Here is a 19,717-nt window from a genome sequence, read left to right as displayed (position 1 = left end):
TCAAAAGAAACAGAAAGATTGACATAATCCCATGCGTCCTATCAGACCACCACGGGCTAATGCTGGTCTTCAATAACAATAAGGATAGAACGCCCATATATGCATGGAAGTTGAACAATGCTCTACTCAATGATAACCTGGTCAAGGAAGAAATAAAGAAAGAAATTAAAAACTTTTTAGAATTTAATGAAAATGAAGGTACAACATACCCAAACTTATGGGACACAATGAAAGCTGTGCTAAGAGGAAAACTCATAGCGCTGAGTGCCTGCAGAAAGAAACAGGAAAGAGCATATGTCAGCAGCTTGACAGCACACCTAAAAGCTCTAGAACAAAAAGAATCAAATACACCCAGGAGGAGTAGAAGGCAGGAAATAATCAAACTGAGAACTGAAATCAACCAAGTAGAACCTAAAAGGACCATAGAAAGAATCAACAGAACCAAAAGTTGGTTCTTTGAGAAAATCAACAAGATAGATAAACCCTTAGCCAGACTAATGAGAGGACACAGAGAGTGTGTACAAATTAACAAAATCAGAAATGAAAAGGGAGACATAACTACAGAATCAGAGGAAATTCAAAAAGTCATCAGATCCTACTACAAAAGCCTATATTCAACAAAACTTGAAAATCTTCAGGAAATGGACAATTTCCTAGACAGATACCAGGTACTGAAGTTAAATCAGGAATAGATAATCCATTTAAACAACCCCATAACTCCTAAAGAAATAGAAGTAGTCATTAAAGGTCTCCCAACCAAAAAGAGCCCAGGTCCAGATGGGTTCAGTGCAGAATTCTATCAGACATTCATAGAAGACCTTATACCATTACTATACAAACAATTCCACAAAATTGAAACAGACGAATTCCTTCTATGAAGTCACAATTTCTCTTATACCTAAAACACACAAAGGCCCAATAAAGGAAGAGAATTTCCGACCAATTTCCCTTTTGAGTATCGACGCAAAAATACTCAATAAAATTCTGGCAAACCGAATCCAAGAGCACATCAAAACAATCATCCATCATGATTAAGTAGGCTTCCACCCAATTAGACAAGATGGATAAAGGAAAGAAGTACAGGCCGATAGGAACTGGATGTAGATCTCTCCTGAGAGACACAGCCAGAATACAGCAAATACATAGTTGAATGCCAGCAGGAAACCACTGAACTGAGAACGGGACTCCCGTTGAAGGAATCAGAGAAAGGACTGGAAGAGCTTGAAGGGGCTCAAGACCCCATATGAACAACAATGCCAACCAACCAGAGCTTCCAGGGACTTAGCCACTACCCAAAGACTATACATGGACTGACCCTGGGCTCCAACTGCATAGGTAGCAATGAATAGCCTAGTAAGGACACCAGTGGAAGGGGAAGCCCTTGGTCCTGCCAAGGCTGGACCCCCAGTGAATGGGATTCTTGGGGGGAGGGCGGTAATGAAGGCAGGGTGGGGAGGGGCACACCCATATAGAAGGGGAGGAGAAGGGGTTAGAGGATGTTGGCCTGGAAACAGGGAAAGGGAATAACATTTGAAATGTAAATAAGATATACCCAATTTAATAAAGAAAAAAAAAGGCTATGGGGATCAAATACTACTCAGCTATCCAAAACAATGCCTTCATGAAATTCATAGGCAAATGGATGGAACTAGAAAATGTCATCTTGTATGAGGTAACCCAATCACACTCACACAAAATTATACACACATGGTGTGCATTCACTGATAAGTGGATTTTAGCCCCAAAGCTTGAATTACCAAAGATACAATCAAGAAGAAGGACAAACAAAGTGTGGATGCTTCAATCCTTCTTAAAAGAAGGAACAAAAATATTCATAAGAAGAGATATGGAGACAAAGTGTGGAAGCAGAGCCTGAAGGAATGGCCATTCAGAGCCTAATCCACCTGCGGATCCAGCCCATATATAATCAGCCACAAACCCCAGACAATATTGCTGAAGCCATGAAGTGAATGCTGACAGGAGCATGATATATCTGTTCTCTGAGATGCTCTGCCAGAGCTTGACAAATACAGAAGCGAATGCTACCAGCAAACGATTGAAATGAGAACAGGGTCCCCATTGGAAGAGTTAGAGAAGGATTGAAGGAGCTGAAGGGGCTTGCAACCCCATAAGAACAACAATACCAACCAACTAGAGCTCCCATAGACTAAACCACTACCCAAAGAGTGCACATGGACAGACCCATGGCTCCAGCTGCATATGTAGCAGAGGATGGCCTTGTTGGGCACCAATGGGAGGAGAATCCCTTGGTCCTGCCAAGGCTGGACCCCTAGTGTAGGGGAATGTCAGGGTGGGAAGGCAGAAGGAGTGGGTGGTTGGGGAGGGTTAGCACCCTCATAGAAGTAGGGGTTGGGGGGTGGAATAGGAGATTTATGGACCGGAAACTAGGAAGGGGATAACATTTGAATTGTAAAATAAAAAATATCCAATCAAAATTATTTTTAAAAAAGAAAGGATATGGGGAAGTGGACCTCTTTAGAAAGGTTCTTTGAAGCAATTCCATCTGTGTTGTCTGCAACTTGGCAGTTCAGTTCACAGGTCAACAGTAGCAGCTTGATCCACTTGCAGGCACTTTATGGGTACAGCAGCAGCTCAGTTTGTTAGACTTGGGTTAGCAATATCAGTGACACAACTTAGTAGAGATAGTCAGGCCTCAGCTTCAGCACAAGTCAGCAGGAGAGACCAGGAGGAACGTCAGGAGTTCTCTGCTTTGTCTCTATCAGTGAAGCAAAGATCAGCGATCAGTGAATACTCAATCTACAAGTATTATATAGCTTGTTCTATAAGTAAGCCAAGCTCAACTTCCATAATCCTCTAAATATCATATCACATGTCTTTCCATGGGTCTTGCCTCAGCGTGTATAGTGCCTCAACCCGTGTGTCTGTCTCAGCTGACATCACTCTGCCAACGAGCCTACCAGAGGTTTTTTGATGCATTTCTTTCTGTGGAGTTCTGGCAAATGTATGGAGCAATACATGCATGTTATTAGGAAAAAATTCTTCATTGCATGTCCTTTCACGTGCTTGCTTTAGCAGATCATCCTTTTACCTGTGCCTGCTTCAGTTAAATGTTCTTTTACAAATATGCCTTAGTTTTTCACCTGTGTCCATTTCAGCTAAATGTACAAGTGTTTGCCCCAGCAAAGCACCATTCAACCAACTTTCCAAAGAATGCTTAAGTTTCCACTTAGGGGCCCTGTTTTGCCTAAATGGCTATGATTCCTTAATATCCTCCCTCTTCTCTGACTCTTACATTATTTTCTTCTCCTCTTTCACACAGTTCCCTGAGCCTTGAGTGGTGCGATTTGATGAAGACAATCTGTTAGGGCTAAGTGTTTCAAAGTCTTCATTATGCCCCATTGTGCATTTACAATAATCACTCCCCCAAAATCTTTCTTGATTTCTGTCTGGACCCACTACATATTCAGAACTGAGACTAATTTCTATCAGTTAATGTACTTTTTTCCGGTTTTGTTGCTGTCGCTATTCAGCTTTAATCCACGATAGCCAGAGAGAAGTAGAGTGGTGTTTTACTTTTCTTATATCTGTTGAAGCCTTTTTGGATACTAAAATGTGGTCAATTTTGCTAAAAGCTCACTGTAAGAAGAAAATGTATTACTTAGTGTTTCAGTGAAATATCTGTTAGGTCCATTTAATTTAGGATGTAATTTAACTCCAGTATTTCTCAGTTTAGTTTTTATTTGTTGGCAAGAGTTAAGTATTGAAGTCATTCACTATCACTGTGTGAGTCAATATGTGGTTTTAGCTAGAGTAGTGTTTCGTTTATGAACTTTGTTGCCTTTGTGTTTGATGCATAACTGTTTAGAATTGCAATATCCCTTTGGCATATTTTTCCTTTAATGAGCCTGTTAATGTTGTATCCACCCATATCTCTTCAGATTCGTTTTGATTTTAAATCTGTTTTTTGTCTGATACTATCATGCTTGTTGGAATTTCTATTGATGTTAAAAAACACCATGTTCACAGCAACTCTTATAAAGAAAAGCATTTAATTGCTAGTGGCTTATAGTCCACAGGTTTAGTCCATTATTACCATGGTAGGAAACATGGTGTTATGCATACAGATATGGTATTGGAGAGGTAGCTGAGAGTTCTACTTCTGGATTAGCAGATATCAGATCAAGAGAATGAGCCAATACGCCTTTGCTTGAGCTTCTGAAACCTCAATACTTCTTCCCACAAGGTTATTCCTACTCCAAGAAGGCCACATCTCCTAATAATGACACTGTCTATGAGCCTATGGAGGTCATTTTCATTCATACTCTGGCTCTCATAGGCTTGTAGTCATATCATAAGGCAAAAAGCATTTAGTTCATCTTCAAAAATCCCTATAGTCTAATCCTGTATCAACATGTTTAATAGTCCAAAGTTTGAAGTCTCTTTTGAGACTCATGCAATCTCTTAAATGTAGTCTCCTGTGTAATCAAACTGCAAAAGTACATCACATCCTTCCACCATACCACAGCACTACTACTATTCCAAAGTGGAGCACAGTGAGGAAATATTGGACTAAAGCAAGACCAAATACCAGCTCGGAAAACTCAAACTCTGCATCTCCATCTCTGGTGTCAATTTACTCTTTGGATTCCCAACTCCTTTCAGATTTTTTTGTCGACTGAAAATCTCTCTCTCTCTCTCTCTCTCTCTCTCTCTCTCTCTCTCTCTCTCTCTCTCTCTCTCTCTCTCTCTCTCTCTCCACTCCCTGTTAGCAGCTCCTTGGGCTTTTCAGGCTTTACCTACACAGCTTCGCACAATGGTTTTATACATGGGACACCCATGACACATGCCTAATCAGCAGCTTTCCTTACTCTCAGAGGGAGATTCTATAATTCCCTTCTTCTTTCCTTGACTTTAAGGCCAGAACCACATGCTGCTTGCTAGACATGGAACATTACCCTCTCTCACCATCTTTCTGTTTTAAATGGTTTCCTTCACTGCCTAAGTTTTGATGTCCTGGAACTTGCTGTATGTACCAGCTGTCCTTGAACTCAGAGATCTACCTGACTCTGCCTCTCTGCCTCTCCCTCTCTGCCTTTCTGCTTCTGCCTCTTCCCCTGCCCCTGCCTTCAATTCTCCCCTTTCCTTTGCATCTACTCCTATCTCTGGGATAAAAGGTATGTGCCACCACAAACTGCTCTGATTTTTCTTTTTTTTTTTTTTAATTTTTGCCAAACTGCTTCTTTTTTATTTTTTTATATATTTTTTATTAACTTGAGTATTTCTTATTTACATTTCGAGTGTTATTCCCTTTCCCGGTTAACGGGCCAACATCCTTCTAACCCCTCCCCCTCCCCTTCTTTATGGGTGTTCCCCTCCCCCCATTGCCACCCTCCCCCCAACAATCACGTTCACTGGGGTTTCAGTCTTAGCAGGACCCACGGCTTCCCCTTACACTGGTGATCTTACTAGGATATTCAATGCTACCTATGAAGTCAGAGTCAAGGGTCAGTCCATGTATAGTCTATAGGAAGTGGCTTAGTCCTTGGAAGCTCTGGTTGGTTGGCATTGTTGTACATATGGGGTCTCGAGCCCCTTCAAGCTTTCCAGTTCTTTCTCTGATTCCCTCAACGGGGGTCCTGGTCTCAGTTCAGGAGTTTGCTGCTGGCATTCGCCTATGTATTTGCCATATTCTGGCTGTGTCTCTCAGGAGAGATCTACATACGGTTCCTGTCTGCCTGCACTTCTTTGCTTCATCCACCTTGTCTAATTGGGTGGCTGTATATGTATGGGCCACAAGTGGGGCAGGCTCTGAATGGGTGTTCCTTCTGTGTCTGTTTTAATCTTTGCCTCTCTATTCCCTGCCAAAAGTATTCTTATTCCCTTTTAAAGAAGGAGTGAAGCATTCACATTTTGATCATCCGTCTTGAGTTTCATGTGTTCTAGGCATCTAGGGTGATTCAAGAATTTGGGCTAATAGCCACTTATCAATGAGTGCATACCATGTGTGTTTTTCTGTGATTGGATTACCTCACACAGGATGATATTTTCCAGTGCCAACCATTTGCCTATGAATTTCATAAAGTCATTGTTTTTGGTAGCTGAGTAATATTCCATTGTGGAGATGTACCACATTTTCTGTATCCATTCCTCTGTTGAAGGGCATCTAGGTTCTTTCCAGCTTCTGGCTATTATGAATAAGGCTGTGATGAACATAGTGGAGCACGTGACTTTTTTTATATGTTGGGGCATCTTTTGGGTATATGCCCAAGAGAGGTATAGCTGGATGCTCAGGCAGTTCAGTGTCCAATTTTCTGAGGAACCTCCAGACTGATTTCCAGAATGGTTGTACCAGTCTGCAATCCCACCAACAATGGAGGAGTGTTCCTCTTTCTCCACATCCTCCACAGCATTTGCTGTCACCAGAGTTTTTGATATTAGCAATTCTCACTGGTGTGAGGTGAAATCTCAGGGTTGTTTTGATTTGCATTTCCCTTATGACTAAAGATGTTGAAAATTTCTTTAGGTGTTTCTCAGCCATTCGGCATTGCTCAGCTGTGAATTCTTTGTTTAGCTCTGAACCCCATTTTTTAATAGGGTTATTTGTCTCCTTGCGGTCTAACTTCTTGAGTTCTTTGTATATTTGAGATATAAGGCCTCTATCTGTAGTAGGATTGGTAAAGATCTTTTCCCAATCTGTTGGTTGCCTTTTTGTCCTAACCACAATATCCTTTGCCTTAAAGAAGCTTTGCAGTTTTATGAGATCCCATTTGTCGATTCTTGATCTTAGAGCATAAGCCATTGGTGTTTTGTTCAAGAAATTTTTTCCAGTGCCCATGTGTTCGAGATGCTGCCCTAGTTTTTCTTCTACTAGTTTGAGTGTATCTGGTTTGATGTGGAGGTCCTTGATCCACTTGGACTTAAGCTTTGTACAGGGTGATAAGCATGGTTCGATCTGCATTCTTCTACATGTTGACCTCTATTTGAACCCGAACCATTTGCTGAAAATGCTATCTTTTTTCCATTGGATGGTTTTGGCTCCTTTGTCAAAAATGAAGTGCCCATAGGTGTGTGGGTTCATTTCTGGGCCTTCAATTCTGTTCCATTGGTCTATCTGTCTGTCTCTGTACCAATACCATGCAGTTTTTATCACAATTGCTCTGTAATACTGCTTAATTTCAGGAATAGTGATTCCCCCTGATGTCCTCTTATTGTTGAGGATAGTTTTAGCTATCCTGGGTTTTCTGTTATTCCAGATGAATTTTCAAATTGTTCTGTCTAACTCTTTGAAGAAATGGATGGGTATTTTGATGGGGATTGCATTGAATCTGTAGATCGCTTTTGGTAAAATGGCAATTTTTACTATATTAATCCTGCCAATCCATGAGCATGGGAGATCTTTCCATCTTCTGAGGTCTTCTTCAATTTCTTTCTTCAGAGTCTTGAAGTTCTTATTGTACAGATCTTTTACTTGCTTGGTTAAAGTCACACCGAGGTACTTTATATTGTTTGGGTCTATTATGAAGGGTGTCGTTTCCCTAATTTCTTTTTCGGCTTGTTTCTCTTTTGTGTAGAGGAAGGCTACTGATTTATTTGAGTTAATTTTATACCCAGGCACTTTGCTGAAGTTGTTTGTCAGCTTTAGTAGTTCTCTGGTGGAACTTTTGGGATCACTTAAATATACTATCATATCATCTGCAAATAGTGATATTTTGACTTCTTTTCCACACTGTATCCCCTTGACCTCCTTTTGTTGTCTGATTGCTCTGGCTAGAACTTCAAGAACTATATTGAATAAGTAGGGAGAGAGTGGGCAGCCTTGTCTAGTCCCTGATTTTAGTGGGATTGCTTCAACTTTCTCTCCATTTAGTTTAATGTTAGCAACTGGTTTGCTGTATATGGCTTTTACTATGTTTAGGTATGGGCCTTGAATTCCTATTCTTTCCAGGACTTTTATCATGAAGGGGTATTGAATTTTGTCAAATGCTTTCTCAGCATCTAATGAAATGATCATGTGGTTGTGTTCTTTCAGTTTGTTTATATAATGGATCACGTTGATGGTTTTCCATATATTAAACCATCCCTGTATGCGTGGGATGAAGCCTACTTGATCATAGTGGATGATTTCTTTGATGTGCTTTTGGATTCGGTTTGCCAGAATTTTATTGAGTATGTTTGCGTCAATATTCATAATGGAAACTGCTCTGAAGTTCTCTTTCTTTGTTGGGTCTTTGTGTGGTTTAGGTATAAGAGTAATTGTGGCTTCATACAAGGAATTTGGTAGTGCTCCATCTGTTTCAATTTTGTGGAATAGTTTGGATTGTATTGGTATGAGGTCTTCTATGAAGGTCTGATAGAATTCTGCACTAAACTTTTCTGGACCTGGGCTCTTTTTGGTTGGGAGACCTTTAATGTCTGCTTCTATTTCCTTAGGAGTTATGGGGTTGTTTAACTGGTTTGTCTGTTCCTGATTTAACTTTGGTACCTGGTATGTGTCTAGGAAATTGTCCATTTCCTGCAGATTTTCAAGTTTTGTTGAATATAGGCTTTTTAGTAAGATCTGATGATTTTTTGAATTTCCTCTGATTCTGTAGTTATGTCTCCCTTTTCATTTCTGTTCTTGTTAATTTGGACAAACTCTCTGTGTCCTCTCGTTAGTCTGGCTAATGGTTTATCTATCTTGTTGATTTTCTCAAACAACCAACTTTTGGTTCTGTTGATTCTTTCTATGGTCTTTTTTGTTTATACTTAGTTTGAGTAGCTCTGAGTTTGATTATTTCCTGTCTTCTACTCCTCCTGGGTATATTTTCTTCTTTTTGTTCTAGAGCTTTTAGGTGTGCTGTCAAGCTGCTGACATATGCTCTTTCCTGTTTCTTTCTCCAGGCATTCAGAGCTATGAGTTTCCTCTTAGCACAGCTTTCATTGTGTTCCATAAGTTTGAGTATGTTGTATCTTCAGTTACATTAAATTCTAAGAAATCTTTAGTTTCTTTCTTTATTCCTTCCTTGACCAGGTTATCGTTGAGTAGAGCTTTTTTCAACTTCCACGTATATGTGTGTGTTCTTCCCTTATTTTTATTAAAGACCCGCTTTAGGACGTGGTGGTCTGATAGCACGCATGGTATTATTTCTATCTTTCTGTACCTGTTGAGGCCCGTTTTTTGACCAATTATATGGTCAATTTTGGAGAAAGTACCATGAGGAGCTGAGAAGAATGTTCATCCTTTTGCTTTAGGATAGAATGTTCTATAAATATCTGTTAAGTCCATTTGGCTCATGACTTCTCTTAGTCTGTCTACGTCTCTGTTTAATTTCTGTTTCCACGATCTGTCCATTGATGAGAGTGGGGTGTTGAAATCTCCTACTATTATTGTGTGAGGTGCAATGAGTGTTTTGAGGTTTTTTTTTTACGTATGTAGGTGCCCTTGTATTTGCGGCATAGATATTTAGGATTGAGAGTTCTTCTTGGTGGATTTTTCCTTTGATGAATATGAAGTGTCCTTCCTTATCTTTTTTGATGACTTTTAGTTGAAAATTGATTTTATTTGATATTAGTATGGCTACTCCAGCTTGCTTCTTCCAACCATTTGCTTGGAAAGTTGTTTTCCAGCCTTTCACTCTGAGGTAGTGTCTGTCTTTGCCTCTGAGATGTGTTTCCTGTAGGCAGGAGAATGCAGGGTCCTCGTTGCATATCCAGTTTGTTAATCTATGTCTTTTTATTGGGGAGTTGAGGCCATTGATGTTGAGAGATATTAAGGAATAGTGATTATTGCTTCCTGTTATATTCATATTTGGATGTGAGGTTATGTTTGTGTGCTTTTCTTCTCTTTGTTTTGTTGCCAAGACGATTACTTTCTTGCTTTTTCTAGGGTGTAGCTTGCCTCCTTATGTTGGGCTTTACCATTTATTATCCTTTGTAGTGCTGGATTTGTAGAAAGATATTGTGTAAATTTGGTTTTGTCATGGAATATCTTGGTTTCTCCATCTATGTTAATTGAGAGTTTTGCAGGATATAGTAACTTGGGCTGGCATTTGTGTTCTCATAAGGTCTATATGACATCTGTCCAGGATCTTCTGGCTTTCATAGTCTCTGGCGAAAAGTCTGGTTTGATTCTGATAGGTCTCCCTTTATATGTTACTTGACCTTTTTCCCTTACTGCTTTTAATATTCTTTCTTTATTTTGTGCATTTGGTGTTTGACTATTATGTGATGGGAGGAATTGCTTTTCTGGTCCAATCTATTTGGAGTTCTGTATGCTTCTTGTATGCTTATGGGTATCTCTTTCTTTAGGTTAGGGAAGTTTTCTTCTATGATTTTGTTGAAGATATTTACTGTTCCTTTGAGCTGGGAGTCTTCACTCTCTTCTATACCTATTATCCTTAGGTGTCATCTTCTCATTGAGTCCTGGATTTCCTATATGTTTTGAACCAGTAACTTTTTCTGCTTTACATTATCTTTGACAGTTGAGTCGATGATATCTATGGAATCTTCTGCTCCTGAGATTCTCTCTTCTATCTCTTGTATTCTGTTGGTGAAGCTTGTATCTACAGCTCCTTGTCTCTTCCTTTGGTTTTCTATATCCAGGGTTGTTTCCATGTGTTCTTTCCTGATTGCTTCTATTTTCATCTTTATTTCCTTCAACTGTTTGATTGTGTTTTCCTGGAATTCTTTCAGGGATTTTTGTGATTCCTCTCTGTAGGCTTCTACTTGTTTATTTGTGTTTTCCTGTGTTTCTCTAAGGGACTTCTTCATGTCTTTCTTGAAGTCCTCCAGCATCATGATCAAATATGATTTTGAAACTAGATCTTGCTTTTCTGGTGTGTTTGAATATTCTGTGTTTGCTTTGGTGGGAGAATTGGGCTCCAATGATGCCATGTAGTCTTGGTTTCTGTTGTTTGGGTTCCTGCGCTTGCCTCTCACCATCAGATTATCTCTAGTGTTACTTTGTTCTGCTATTTCTGGCAGTGGCTAGACTGTCCTATAAGCTTGTGTGTCAGGAGTGCTGTAGACCTCTTTTCCTGCTTTCTTTCAGCAGATACAGAACAGAGTGTTCTGCTTTCGGGCATGCAGTTTTTCCTATCTACAGGTCTCCAGCTGTTCCTGTGGGCCTGTGTCTTGAGTTCACCAAGCAGGTCGCTTGCAGCAGGAAGGTTTGTCTTACCTGTGGTCCCAAGGCTCAAGTTTGCTCATGGGGTGTTGCTTATGAGCTCTCTGTGGGGGCAGAAACCAGGAAGATCTGCGCCGCCCTTTCCAGGAGCTTTCATGCACCAGGGTTCCATATGGTGTTTGGTCTTTTCCTCAGGAATCAGTAATGTGGGCAGAGTGTAGTCTCTTCTGGTTTCCCAGGCGTGTCTGCCTCTCTGAAGGTTTAGCTCTCCCTCCCATGGGATTTGGGTGCAGAGAACTGTTTATCTGGTCGGTCCCTTCAGGTTCTGGTGGTGTCTCAGACTCAGGGGACCTGCTGCTCCTGTGCGCTTATCTCCAGGAACCCAGAGGCCATATACAGTTTCCTCTTGGGCCAGGGATGTGGGCAGGGGTGGGCAGTGTTGGTGGTCTCTTCTGCTCTGAAGTGCCCACCTGTCTGGGCGGTGAGCTCTCTCTCCCACGGGGTTTGGGAGCAGTGAGCTGCCAGCAGGGATCTGTGAGTTTGGGAATCCCGCTAAAAACCGGAAGTGTCCGGTCCTAGAGGAATTTTGCCTCTGTGTGTCCTGAGTTCACCAGGCAGGTAGCTTGGAGCAGGAAGGTTTGTCTTACCTTTGGTCCCGAGGCTCTAGTTTGCTTGTGGGGTGTTGCTTATGAGCTCTCCGCCAGGGGCAGCAACCAGGAAGATCTGCCTTTTATAGTTTTGTTAAACTGAACTTAACTCAGTTTAAACTTCTTCCATATCTTTTAATCTCTTGCTGCAATTTACTATTGAGTGTTTTGCTTGAGTTAGAGTTTTCATTTTGAGTTTTATTTCAGGTTGGCTATTTGTTACTCTTTCTATTTTTTCATTAAATTCTACTTTCTTATCTTGAATTGTTTTTGTTATTTCACTGAACTGATTGTCTCTTCATGGTCTTCATTGAGACATTTATTTATACCCTCTTTAATGTCCTTGAACATAATCATAATCAGTTTTATTTACTTCCTTGCCCTTGTGCTTCATTTAAAATGCTGTTCTTTGGGAATGTTAATTGTAGTAAGTACATTATGTTCATTGTTTATGGTTGTGTTTTTGCAGTGTTTGTAACGTTTCTTAATGTGAATATATTTTTTGTTTTCATTTACAACAATCTGACAGGTTTTTGATTATAAAAATGACATGTGGTTTTTCAGTCTTGGGGCTATTCTGGGTTTTAGGGTTCTAACTCTAGATGCAGATCTAAATTATCAATTGGAACTCTGGATCATCTTCTAAAGAGTCTTCCTAAAGGATTCAGTGGGTGGAATGGTTACAGGCAGACGAAGATTGAGCCTGGAAATATCTTAAGTAGGACATGAGCTCTATCTCCACCATAAGTAGCAGAGGCAGAATTAGTGGTACCTTGTGTTTGGCCAAGCATGGCAGCAAGTCTGAGGAGAATGGAGGTAGAGTGAGAGGAGGTGCTAAGGCCAGCTGCTGCAGCCAGATTTGGGTGTAACCTAGAAAGAAAAGAACGAAGGATGGGAAAGAAGGCAATGGAAGGCTATCTGGGTCCCAGCCATGTGTGGATTTTGGGAGGTTATTGGTAGAAACTGGTTCTGTAGGTCAGGAAGGAGTCATAAAGAAATGGAAGTGGTCTAAGAGCAGTGACTGAGAGGGTGAGTGAGGAAGAGCAAGGAGGAACCTGGATCTCTACCAAGAGGCAAAGTCCCAAGATGATAGAGGTGAACTGCAAGGAAGAGCTCAGGTTGATGTCAGAGGCAGGTCTAAGAGAACTCACCAAAAAAAACTAAATGGTAGTGGACTCTGACCCCATAGGTAGCAATGAATATCCTAGTAAGAGCACCAGTGGAAGGGGAAGCCCTGGGTCCTGCTAAGAATGAACCCCCAGTGAACTAGTCTATGGGGGGAGGGCGGCAATGGGGGGAGGGTTGGGAGGGGAACACCCATAAGGAAGGGGAGGGGGGAGGGGGATGTTTGCCTGGAAACCGGGAAAGGGAATAACACTCGAAATGTATATAAGAAATACTCAAGTTAATAAAAAAAAAAAAAACTAAATGGTAGAAGAGATGGAGAGCACTGTAGACTACATAAATCTGGAAAACTTTAAAAAATTATTGATTGGCTATTTTTTTTATTAGTAGTTCCTCCATGTCAATGAAATTCTTATCTATTTTCGTAACTTTCTCATTTAAATTCTGAATAATTTCCTTCACTTCTTTGATCTACTTATTTGAAATATCTTTTAAATCATTGACGGGTGCACTGAAGCTCCCGGAAGGGGCGGCACAGGTCTTCCTGGTTGCTGCCACCGCAGAGAGCCCGTGGGCAGCACCCCGCGAGCAAACTTGAGCCTCGGGACCACAGGTAAGACCAACTTGTCTGCTGCAAAAGAGCTGCCTGGTGAGATCGGGACACACAGAGGCAGAGTTCATCTAGGACCGGGCACGTCCTGTGTTTACCGGAGGTCCCACGCCCGCGGATCCCGACCCGCAGCAGCTCTCTGCTCCCAGACCCCTTGGGAAAGAGGCCTCACCGCCTGGTCAGGTGGGCACTCCTGAGGCTGCAGAGCGGAAGAGACCACCAACACTGCCCACCCCTGCCCACATCCCTGGCCCAAGAGGAAACTGTATAAGGCCTCTGGGCTCCCATGGGGGAGGGCCCAGGAGCGGCAGGACACCTGCCTGAGACACTGTCGGAACCTGAGGGAAACAGACCGGATAAACAGTTCTCTGCACCCAAATCCCGTGGGAGGGAGAGCTAAACCTTCAGAGAGGCAGCCAAGCCTGGGAAACCAGAAGAGACTGCTCTCTGTGCATACATCTCGGACGCCAGAGGAAAACACCAAAGGCCATCTGGAACCCTGGTGCACTGAAGCTCCCGGAAGGGGCGGCACAGGTCTTCCTGGTTGCTGCCGCTGCAGAGAGCCCGTGGGCAGCACCCCACAAGCGAATGTGAGCCTCGGGACCACAGGTAAGACCAACTTTTCTGCTGCAAGAAAGCTGCCTGGTGAACTCAAGACACAGGCCCACAGGAACAGCTGAAGACCTGTAGAGAGGAAAAACTACACGCCCGAAAGCAGAACACTCTGTCCCCATAACTGACTGAAAGAGAGGAAAACAGGTCTACAGCACTCCTGACACACAGGCTTATAGGACAGTCTAGCCACAGTCAGAAATAGCAGAACAAAGTAACACTAGAGATAATCTGATGGCGAGAGGCAAGCGCAGGAACCAAAGCAACAGAAACCAAGACTACATGCCATCATCGGAGCCCAATTCTCCCACCAAAACAAACATGGAATATCCAAACACACCAGAAAAGCAAGATATAGTTTCAAAATCATATTTGATCATGATGCTGGAGGACTTCAAGAAAGACGTGAAGAACTCCCTTAGAGAACAAGTAGAAGCCTACAGAGAGGAACCGCAAAAATCCCTGAAAGAATTCCAGGAAAACACAATCAAACAGTTGAAGGAATTAAAAATGGAAATAGAAGCAATCAAGAAAGGACACATGGAAACAACCCTGGATATAGAAAACCAAAAGAAGAGACAAGGAGCTGTAGATACAAGCTTCACCAACAGAATACAAGAGATGGAAGAGAGAATCTCAGGAGCAGAAGATTCCATAGAAATCATTGACTCAACTGTCAAAGATAATGTAAAACGGAAAAAGCTACTGGTCCAAAACATACAGGAAATCCAGGACTCAATGAGAAGATCAAACCTAAGGATAATAGGTATAGAAGGGAGTGAAGACTCCCAGCTCAAAGGACCAGTAAATATCTTCAACAAAATCATAGAAGAAAACTTCCCTAACCTAAAAAAAGAGATACCCATAGGCATACAAGAAGCCTACAGAACTCCAAATAGATTGGACCAGAAAAGAAACACATCCCGTCATATAATAGTCAAAACACCAAACGCACAAAATAAAGAAAGAATATTAAAAGCAGTAAGGGAAAAAGGTCAAGTAACATATAAAGGGAGACCTATCAGAATCACACCAGACTTCTCGCCAGAAACTACAAAGGCCAGAAGATCCTGGACTGATGTCATACAGACCCTAAGAGAACACAAATGCCAGCCCAGGTTACTGTATCCTGCAAAACTCTCAATTAACATAGATGGAGAAACCAAGATATTCCGTGACAAAACCAAATTTACACAATATCTTTCTACAAATCCAGCACTACAAAGAATAATAAATGGTAAAGCCCAACATAAGGAGGCAAGCTATACCCTAGAAGAAGCAAGAAACTAATCGTCTTGGCAACAAAACAAAGAGAATGAAAGCACACAAACATAACCTCACATCCAAATATGAATATAACGGGAAGCAATAATCACTATTCCTTAATGTCTCTCAACATCAATGGCCTCAACTCCCCAATAAAAAAACATAGATTAACAAACTGGATACGTAACGAGGACCCTGCATTCTGCTGCCTACAGGAAACACACCTCAGAGACAAAGACAGACATTACCTCAGAGTGAAAGGCTGGAAAACAACTTTCCAAGCAAATGGTTGGAAGAAGCAAGCTGGAGTAGCCATTCCAATATCAAATAAAATCAATTTTCAACTAAAAGTCATCAAAAAAGATAAGGAAGGACACTTCATATTCATCAAAAAAAAAATCCATCAAGATGAACTCTCAATCCTAAATATCTATGCCCCAAATACAAGGGCACCTACATATGTAAAAGAAACCTTACTAAAGCTCAAAACACACATTGCACCTCACACAATAATAGTGGGAGATTTCAACACCCCACTCTCATCAATGGACAGATCATGGAAACAGAAATTAAACAGAGACGTAGACAGACTAAGAGAAGTCATGAGCCAAATGGACTTAACGGATATTTATAGAACATTCTATCCTAAAGCAAAAGGATATACCTTCTTCTCAGCTCCTCATGGTACTTTCTCCAAAATTGACCATATAATTGGTCAAAAAACGGGCCTCAACAGGTACAGAAAGATAGAAATAATCCCATGCGTGCTATCGGACCACCACGGCTTAAACTGGTCTTCAATAACAATCAAGGAAGAATGCCCACATATACTTGGAAATTGAACAATGCTCTACTCAATGATAACCTGGTCAATGAAGAAATAAAGAAAGAAATTAAAAACTTTTTAGAATTTAATGAAAATAAAGGTACAACATACCCAAACTTATGGGACACAATGAAAGCTGTGCTAAGAGGAAAACTCATAGTGCTGAGTGCCTGCAGAAAGAAACAGGAAAGGGCATATGTAAGCAGCTTGACAGCACACCTAAAAGCTCTAGAACAAAAAGAAGCAAATACACCAGGAGGAGTAGAAGGCAGGAAATAATCAAACTCAGAGCGGAAATCAAACAAGTATAAACAAAAAGGACCATAGAAAGAGTCAACAGAACCAAAAGTTGGTTCTTTGAGAAAATCAACAAGATAGATAAACCCTTAGCCAGACTAATGAGAGGACACAGAGAGTGTGTCCAAATTAACAAAATCAGAAATGAAAAGGGGAAAAAAAAAAGAAAAGGGAGACATAACAACAGATCCAGAGGAAATTCAAAAAATCATCAGATCTTACTATAAAAACCTATATTCAACAAAACTTGAAAATCTTCAGGAAATGGACAATTTCCTAGACAGATACCAGGTACCGAAGTTAAATCAGGAACAGATAAACCAGTTAAACAACCCCATAACTCCTAAGGAAATAGAAGCAGTCATTAAAGGTCTCCCAACCAAAAGGAGCCCAGGTCCAGACGGGTTTAGTGCAGAATTCTATCAAACCTTCATAGAAGACCTCATAGCAATATTATCCAAACTATTCCACAAAATTGAAACAGATGGATCACTACCGAATACCTTCTACGAAGCCACAATTACTCGTATACCTAAACCACACAAAGACATAAAAAAGAAAGAGAACTTCAGACCAATTTCCCTTATGAATATCGACGCAAAAATACTCAACAAAATTCTGGCGAACTGAATCCAAGAGCACATCAAAACAATCATCCACCATGACCAAGTAGGCTTCATCCCAGGCAGGCAGGGATGGTTTAATATATGGAAAACCATCAACGTGATCCATTATATAAACAAACTGAAAGAACAAAACCACATGATCATTTCATTAGATGCTGAGAAAGCATTTGACAAAATTCAACACCCCTTCATGATAAAAGTCCTGGAAAGACTAGGAATTCAAGGCCCATACCTGAACATAGTAAAAGCCATATACAGCAAACCAGTTGCTAACATTAAACTAAATGGAGAGAAACATGAAGCAATCCCACTAAAATCAGGGACTAGCCAAGGCTGCCCACTCTCTCCCTACTTATTCAATATAGTTCTTGAAGTTCTAGCCAGAGCAATCAGACAACAAAAGGAGGTCAAGGGGATACAGTGTGGAAAAGAAGAAGTCAAAATATCACTATTTGCAGATGATATGATAGTATATTTAAGTGATCCCAAAAGTTCCACCAGAGAAATATTAAAGCTGATAGACAACTTCAGCAAAGTGGCTGGGTATAAAATTAACTCAAATAAATCAGTTGCCTTCCTCTATACAAAAGAGAAACAAGGCGAGAAAGAAATTAGGGAAACGACACCCTTCATAATAGACCCAAATAATATAAAGTACCTCGGTGTGACTTTAACAAAGCAAGTAAAAGATCTGTACCATAAGAACTTCAAGACACTGAAGAAAGAAATTGAAGAAGACCTCAGAAGATGGAAAGATCTCCCATGCTCATGGATTGGCAGGATTAATATAGTAAAAATGGCCATTTTACCAAAAGCAATCTACAGATTCAATGCAATCCCCATCAAAATACCAATCCATTTCTTCAAAGAGTTAGACAGATCAATTTGCAAATTCATCTGGAATAACAAAAAACCCAGGATAGCTAAAGCTATCCTCAACAATAAAAGGACTTCAGGGGGAATCACTATCTCTGAACTCAAGCAGTATTACAGAGCAATAGTGATAAAAACTGCATGGTATTGGTACAGAGACAGACAGATAGACCAATGGAATAGAATTGAAGACCCAGAAATGAACCCACACACCTATGGTCACTTGATTTTTGACAGAGGAGCCAAAACCATCAAATGGAAAAAAGATAGCATTTTCAGCAAATGGTGCTGGTTCAACTGGAGGGCAACATGTAGAAGAATGCAGATCGATCCATGCTTATCACCCTGTACAAAGCTTAAGTCCAAGTGGATCAAGGACCTCCACATCAAACCAGACACACTCAAACTAATAGAAGAAAAACTAGGGAAGCATCTGGAACACATGGGCACTGGAAAAAATTTCTTGAACAAAACACCAATGGCTTATGCTCTAAGATCAAGAATCGACAAATGGGATCTCATAAAACTGCAAAGCTTCTGTAAGGCAAAGGACACTGTGGTTAGGACAAAACGGCAACCAACAGATTGGGAAAAGATCTTTAACAATCCTACGACAGAGGCCTTATATCCAAAATATACAAAGAACTCAAGAAGTTAGACCGCAGGGAAACAAATAACCCTATTAAAAAATGGGGTTCAGAGCTAAACAAAGAATTCACAGCTGAGGAATGCCAAATGGCTGAGAAACACCTAAAGAAATGTTCAACATCTTTAGTCATAAGGGAAATGCAAATCAAACAACCCTGAGATTTCACCTCACACCAGTGAGAATGGTTATGATCAAAAACTCAGGGGACAGCAGATGCTGGCGAGGATGTGGAGAAAGAGGAACACTCCTCCATTGTTGGTGGGATTGCAAACTGGTACAACCATTCTGGAAATCAGTCTGGAGGATCCTCAGAAAATTGGACATTGAACTGCCTGAGGATCCAGCTATACCTCTCTTGGGCATATACCCAAAAGATGCCCCACATATAAAAAAGACACGTGCTCCACTATGTTCATTGCAGCCTTATTTATAATAGCCAGAAGCTGGAAAGAACCCAGATGCCCTTCAACAGAGGAATGGATACAGAAAATGTGGTACATCTCCACAATGGAATATTACTCAGCTATCAAAAACAATGACTTTATGAAATTCGTAGGCAAATGGTTGGAACTGGAAAATATCATCCTGAGTGAGCTAACCCAATCACAGAAAGACATACATGGTATGCACTCATTGATAAGTGGCTATTAGCCCAAATGCTTGAATTACCCTAGATGCCTAGAACAAATGAAACTCAAGACAGATGATCAAAATGTGAATGCTTCACTCCTTCTTTAAAAGGGGTACAAGAATACCCTTGGCAGGGAAGAGAGAGGCAAAGATTAAAACAGAGACTGAAGGACCACCCATTCAGAGCCTGCCCCACATGTGGCCCATACATATAAAGCCACCCAATTAGACAAGATGGATGAAGCAAAGAAGTGTAGACTGACAGGAGCCGGATGTAGATCGCTCCTGAGAGACACAGCCAGAATACAGCAAATACAGAGGCGAATGCCAGCAGCAAACCACTGAACTGAGAATAGGACCCCCGTTGAAGGAATCAGAGAAAGAACTGGAAGATCTTGAAGGGGCTCGAGACCCCATATGTACAACAATGCTAAGCAACCAGAGCTTCCAGGGTCTAAGCCACTACCTAA

Source organism: Rattus norvegicus, chromosome X (assembly GCF_021556685.1).
Source record: "Rattus norvegicus strain SHRSP/BbbUtx chromosome X, alternate assembly SHRSP_T2T, whole genome shotgun sequence".
Classification (NCBI taxonomy): Eukaryota; Metazoa; Chordata; class Mammalia; order Rodentia; family Muridae; genus Rattus; species Rattus norvegicus.
Note: the sequence above shows the minus strand (reverse complement) of the source record.